This window comes from Lactuca virosa, chromosome 7 (assembly GCF_052849685.1).
Source record: "Lactuca virosa cultivar CGN04683 chromosome 7, Lactuca_virosa_CGN04683_v6, whole genome shotgun sequence".
NCBI classification, from domain to species: domain Eukaryota; kingdom Viridiplantae; phylum Streptophyta; class Magnoliopsida; order Asterales; family Asteraceae; genus Lactuca; species Lactuca virosa.
In genome coordinates, this window is record NC_136432.1 from 290,405,943 (window position 1) to 290,413,223 (window position 7,281).

Genomic DNA, 7,281 nt, shown 5'->3' on the forward strand with positions numbered 1-7,281 from the left:
CCGGAGGGTCGTATAGTGTTATAACCTTGAGTGGCGTATGTGTTGCATGTGGTATTTTGGGGAACTCACTAAGCATTTATGCTTACAGTGTTATGTGTTATGTGTTTCAGGTACTAGCGAGGATCGCGGGAAGGCGCCGGCATGATCCGTACACACTGACAAATGATTGTATTTTGTGATCTTGGGATATGTTTTTATCATGACGACATTTGTTGAACATGAGATTTGAGAATATTGAAATAGTTTTATGTTGTTTGAAAAATGAAAAATTGTTTTAAATTTTTACGTCGTTACAGGACATATGGATACAGAATCAATGAAACATATTCCTATGTGGTATGGGGCTGAATCGGTGAGGAGACATGGCGCTTTTCTACTAGGACACAGCCATCTGACCGAAATAGGTAGCATATGATTTTTTATGGTATGTGTGGATGTGATTATATGTTCTCACTTCCCATAATAGCAGCTTCTATTTTGTTACCAATAATAGTAATATGTAAAACAAAATTTGTAAGAATTTTACAAGTTTCCGGTTATATTTTTGTTAACGATAAAAACATGAAGTATGTTGCTATTACAGGTAATAGATATTAAGTATGTTGCTATTTTTTATTATGCTTTCATATAATCATTTACTCATTAGTAATATTAGACAATGGAAATAATGATATTCAGATTAATATTTATGTGGTTTGTTTTCAAGCTCCACAATTGTTTGATCTGATACACAATATCTGGTAAGCTACCAACATGAAAATAATCTTTTCTTTTTTAATTTTTGTTTTTTACTCTTTTATGTTTTCTTTTGGGCCTAGGTTTGGAGGTGATATATTTGATTAAGGGGACAACCCACCAGGAGGGTTTTGAATTTTTGATGGCCAATTTTGGGGATTGGTGATACGAGTCCAGGAGTGTGTTTTTGAGTTTATCAACTTTGAATTCCTTCCACCCCACTTCTATGAATGGTAAAATCCATCAAACTTAGGAATTGAAGGAATTTTACAAATTGAATTCCGTCCATATGGCAAGCAAACATGCCATGGAACAGAATTGAAATTCCAATTCCGTAGTTCTATAAACTTTTTGCACAATCTAAATGAATGACACTATTTTTTCAGTCAAGTAACGGCGAAATACTTACTCTGCATGGCATATAATTAGTTGTAGAGGTTATAACGTGAAAAGGTTTTATTAATTGACATCTCATAGACATGATATTATTGTAGACCTATGGAAGGCTTAAAAAATAAAACTCAAAAAAGAACAATGCAGTGGAGCTCAAAGCATAAGCTTTTTCGCATATATAAGACACATCCATAATCCAAAGTTGGGTAAACCAAAATTGTTTTACTCTCCATTTAAGATGGAGAATTTGTCGAAGATTTTACAATTTTTATTACTGTATTGTTGTTGTTTTTCACTGTAGATTTTGGCTATTCAACTTTTGTTGATGTTTTTTTTACTTCACCTATGATTTTGATATTGTTGCTATGGATTTGTTGGGGATACAGGTGATTGTGGTGGCATGTAGACCGGTTGATGAAAACTATATATTCTTCAAAGAAGAGCACCAACCCAAATGTTTGAATAAATGAAAGAATGGATAAAAAAAAGTAACCAAAGAAAAAAAAGACCCAAATGCCCCTAGGAAAATATTAGGTTATTACTTCCTCAACGCTTCTCCTTATCTTAATTTTTTTATTTCTTCTTTTAAATTCATTTGTACAAAGACTATATTCTTTACTGGTCATGATTTTTGTTGATAGATATGAAATTGGGTCATTTCTTATGTTGGCATGTTGCCTAGAAGCTCAAAAAGGCAACTTATGTAGTGGTTGGACATGATTAATTTGACTACACGTAACACAGATAAACATATAAGAAGCTTTATTGAAGTATAAAGATCACTTCCGCCCGCTGCGAAGCACAGAATACCCTCTAGTTGTCTGTATATGACGATCTACAAATTAATTAATTATTATGAAAATATTGACGTGATATTTGTATCAATGACATTGAACTACAAAATTAATTAATTGAATAGATTAAAGATGTACAATTAAAATGTAACTTTCACTTTTTATGAAAAAAATATATACCACACTTTTAGAAAAAGTAATGTGTTTTACAATAAAAATGCATAAGTTATTTGTATAACTTGGTCAAGTAAAGAAAGCCTACGCATAATTATGTTGTATGATCGTTGATTAAGGTGCAAAATATATGTGTAGCAAACATGAAGCTCAAGCAACTTATAATCCGGGCCAAGAACTGAAACTCGGTTTAGGGACCGGACATGCATACCTGGAATCCTAACTGAAACCATAAATCGGCCTAGTTTTCCGTCAATGAAATGCAAGCAAATCTATTTTCGGTTTTCGGTTTTCGGATTGGTTCAGTTCGGGTCCAGCCCATTGTTCATCCCTACTCCAATATGGGTTCAAAGGGCACAATTGGTGAATGAAGTAAAGGAAGATGGAGAAATTCAAGGAATTATGAAGGCACAAGACACTCCTGCTCATTCTCGTTATCCAGGGGTTACTGGGGGTGTTGTTTTATAAAGATCGGCTTGTAATTTCACGTTAGTCAAAATTTATTCAAGAGCTTATGCATGAATTTCACATTTCGGCAACCGGGGGACATTCGAGATATTATCGGACCTATAGGCGATTGGATGCTAACTTATACCTTCCTGGTATGATTGGTTGTATTAATATATTTGTGTGTGCATGTGATGTGTGTCAAAGATGCAAGGCTAGTTCATTGGCACCAGGAGGTTTGATGCAACCCTTAGAAATTGCAGCTGTAATTTCGGAAGATATCTCCATGGACTTCACACTTTCTAAATATGGTCATTTTGATATGTTTTATTTTCACTTAACAGTTTTAAATTTATAAGCCTAATTAATTCTACTAACTAAAACACAAATAGTTAGTGTACCTAGTCGCGTAGTAGTATAGTAAAGTAAGTCAGGTGTCGAACTCAGGGAACAAATTTACTAACTTGAAAATAACTGCTACTAATTAAGTAAAGAAAAGACAATAAATCAGGGCTTTTTACTGATTTTTCAAGACCAGCAACTTAAATCGAGCAATTAACAATTAAACAACTACTAAAAGTTTAAACAAGGCAAGCAAATAGAAAACAATTTTAATTCAATATTAAAGCGTACTTTCGTTCAGTTTCGAATGCTCCTTTTTCCTATGGTTGATCTCTAATGAATTAAATATGTCAGTTACCAAATTATAAAGTTACCAAATATCTTGTTCCAATTCCTAGAATTTACCAATTCATGAACTACTATGCAATGGTCAAGCACAAATTGGACACTAAATTAATTTTAAAGATTATTTGGACTATGAATGATAAATATATTGATTACCTATCTATGATCAAGACAAGCACATCAAGCATATATTATGAATCAAAGATGCTCTCTAACACAATTATAGATGCTTACTTTTACCACTTAACTCTAGGATTTATCCAATCACTAGATCTAACAACTCAATGGCCATAAACAACTAGATATCAAGTTCATGCAATAAGAGTTATCATCTTACTACACAAAACTTGCAAGGAAAAAGCAATAAATATTAGAACTTTAACATAGTAGGTGATGCGATCAATCAAACACAATTAATAACCAAACTAATAAAACCCGAATTATTGAATTCAACGATTGGTATTGAGGTTCATCTATTCTAAACAAAGCAAAATGTTTTAACAACTAAATTCAGAAAGTAAATACAATACAAACACATCTGGAATACTAATCGTGATCAGAAAAGCAAAATGAAAGATTCACATCACGAATCCGCTCTCGAATCATTCAGATCTTCGCTTCATATCAATTTAACGGCCTTCCGGCCGCCTTTTAGACTCTCAAAATTATAGCTTGGGGGTTTATTTTTGCAGAAACTGAACTCGATTGTAGGATATATCCTTACGGTTAATTTTCGGCTTAATTTATAGGTTTCTGCGTCACCATGGCGTGGTGAAAGACTTGCCATGTCGTGGGAGCTGGAATCCTTAAAGTATACGATTTTTTGATTCACCACGTCTTGGTAATGCCTTTGCCACAACATGGGAACCAAGAATCCGAATTTGGCATGGACACGAAACTCGTCCGAAATATTTTCTAGTTTTCATAAAATTTTGAATCTTCTTAATTTGAGTTATGATTCATTAGATATGGCCAAACTACTTAAGAGAAGTCAATCTGTCCAACAACATCCTTTTTGTGTCTTTTTTCAGCTTGGCTCTCCTTTTACACCCCAGCTCCGAATTTAACTGTAATAAAACATTTCAAAGCATATTAAGTATCATATATCTTAAAATATAACATTGTTACTCAATTACATTAGGATAATGACCTAAAATATATATTTAAATAAGGTCATATCACATTTCATACTTTTAAAGCATCCCTATATCGCTAAAAATATGGTTTAGGTTTTTGTTCGCGAGGTAGTTCAACACCATGGCATTCCCAAGTCTATTGTGAGTGATCTTGATATTTTATTCATAAGTAAATTTTGGAAGGAAATTTTTAAGTCTCAAGGTACCCATTTAAACATGATTTTAGTGTATTATCATGAATCTGATGGCCAAACTGAAGTAATCAATGGATACTTGGAGGCGTATCTTCGATGTTTTGCAGTGGATGTTAATGGGCCAATTGGATTCCATGGGCAGAGTTTTGGTACAACTCCACCTTCCACGGGTCCATGGGTCCATCTTCATTTGAACTTTTCTATTGGCAAAAACCTCCTACTATACTCCAATATGTTCCCGTGGAAGTTTGGGTGCATGTAGTATCTCAAGAATTACAACACTAAGATGAAACAATCAAACAATTGAAGGTCCATCTAGCACACGTACAAAGTAATATGAAGGCCCAAGTTGATAAGAAAATACAAGAAGTTCGCTTTAAGGAGGGAGATTGGGTGTATGTTAAACTCAAATCATATAGAAAGATGTCTGTTACTAGCAGAATACACCACAAAGTGGCTGCAAATTCTTTTAGTCCATTCCAGATTGAAGAAAAAATAGGTCCAGTCGCTTACAAGCTTAGATTACTTCCTACCTCTAAAGTTCATCCAATTTTCATGTTTCATTACTAAAAAAATCGGTGCAAATCCCAGTTGAACCTAGTTTACCTTCAAATTTAAAGGTGGGTCATGAACATGTCTTAGCCCCTACAACAGTTTTAGCTAGGGATGAGCAACGGGTCAGACTCGGACCGAAAACCTGAAAACCTATTTTCTTGCATTTCATTGACTGGAGATTGGACCGGTTTATGTTTTTCGGTTCCAGTTCTAGGTATGCCTGTCCGGTTCCTATAATTGGGTTTCGGTTCTTGGCCCCGATTGTAAGTTGTTGGACCATTTTTTGGGCTTCAAGTTTTCTGCACATATATTTTGCAATCTAATCAATAATTGTACAACATAATTATTCATAGGTTTTCTTTACTTGACTAAATAATTGTACAACATAATTATTCATAGGTTTTCTTTACTTGACTAATTTATACACATAACTGATGTATTTGTATTGTAAACATATTACTTTTTCTCAAAGAGTGGTACATATTTTTTTCCATAAAAAGTGAAAGTTACAATTTAAATCGTACATCGTTAATCTATCCCGTTAATCTATCCCATTAACCGTACATCGTTAATCAACATTTTCATAATACTTAATTAATTTTATACATCGTTATATATAGAGATTTTGTAATATAATAAAAATAAAAGTAATTACAAAGTTTGTACCAAAAAAACGATCGAACACAATAGGGTATGAGTAATTCGAAATATAGTCGTATATGGCTAATACTAATAGCTTCACGTAAATCAAATAAAAAAAATACTTTTCATTAACCGGTATGGTCCATTTTTTTTTCAAATTTTCGGGTCAGGTGTGGTTTTACCCATAAAACCGATATTTTATAAACAATGGAACTGGGAACCGGCCTAGTTATAGGTAAATCTAGTTCATTCCGGGTTCAGTTCTGGTTTTCTTCTGGCCCGGTCCGGTTTTGCAGGTCATATGCTCACCCCTATATTGGAGTTAACTTTATATGATTCAGTTCCCCTGCTTCGGCATTTCTAGATAACACATTTTATGCTCGTTTCTCCCGACCCGATGTATATTGAATGTCAAAATTGTAGCCTAAACATTTAGCAATCGAATTTTGCTGATTTGGAGATGTTATATGTTGTTGCAATAAGAACGTGAGGCTTTTTTTTGATCCATGTACACAATAAATCTTGTTCCTAGTATATAAGACCTCCGATGTTTGACCGTAGGTACTAACTCCATAATTTCGTTCTCACAAGTAGATGTGGAAAAGTTTTGATCACTTAGAGCTTTGTTAATGCAAGCAATGGGTTTGCTATTTGGTATGAGAGCTGCCCCAATACCCCGCCAGATGCACCACGCTCCACTATAAAAGGGCATGAAAAATTTGGTAATGCTAGAACAGGGGTTGTCACTAAGGTTGTTTTCAAAATTTTAAATTCCATTTGACCCTCGAAATTCCAATTAAAAGCATCTTTTTAGTCAAATCGGTTAAAGGTCGTGATATGCTTCCATAGTTCTTGACAAACTTGCGATAATAACCTGTTAATTTAAGAAATTCTCGAAGTCTTTTTTAACTGTTTGGGAATAGGCCAGCCCACCACAACATTTATTTTTATTGGGTTCATTGCGACTCCTTTTCCATCAATTATGTGGCCTAGGTACTCTATAGAGGTTTTCGCATAAGCACATTTCTTTTGATTAACCACCAAGTGGTTGTGTTCTAGTACTTTCAACACAAACTCCAAATCTTGTAAGTGCTCTTTCCACGAAGCACTATATACCAATATATCATAAAAATCACTTTTTCCGTAAAAGAGGATGAAAAACATCATTCATCACCGCCTGGAAAGTTGCTGGAGAATTCATTAAACTGAAGGCATCACTAAATATTCATAGTATTCGTCATAAGTTCTGAATGTTTTCTTCTCAATTCTATTTGCATGCATGCATTCAGATCTGATTATAACTAGCTTTTAGGTCTAATTTTGAAAAATAACAAGCCTCATACAGTTATGTTATATCTATATGCTCAAGAATCATTATTGAATGATATTGCTAATAACATATGATAATATAGGGTCACATCTTTATCAAGTTGACACATATTGAATATTTATTATTAATATGGTTAATAATAAGTATAATCAACAATTGTATTTAATTGGAGAATTATTATTTTATGAGAATAA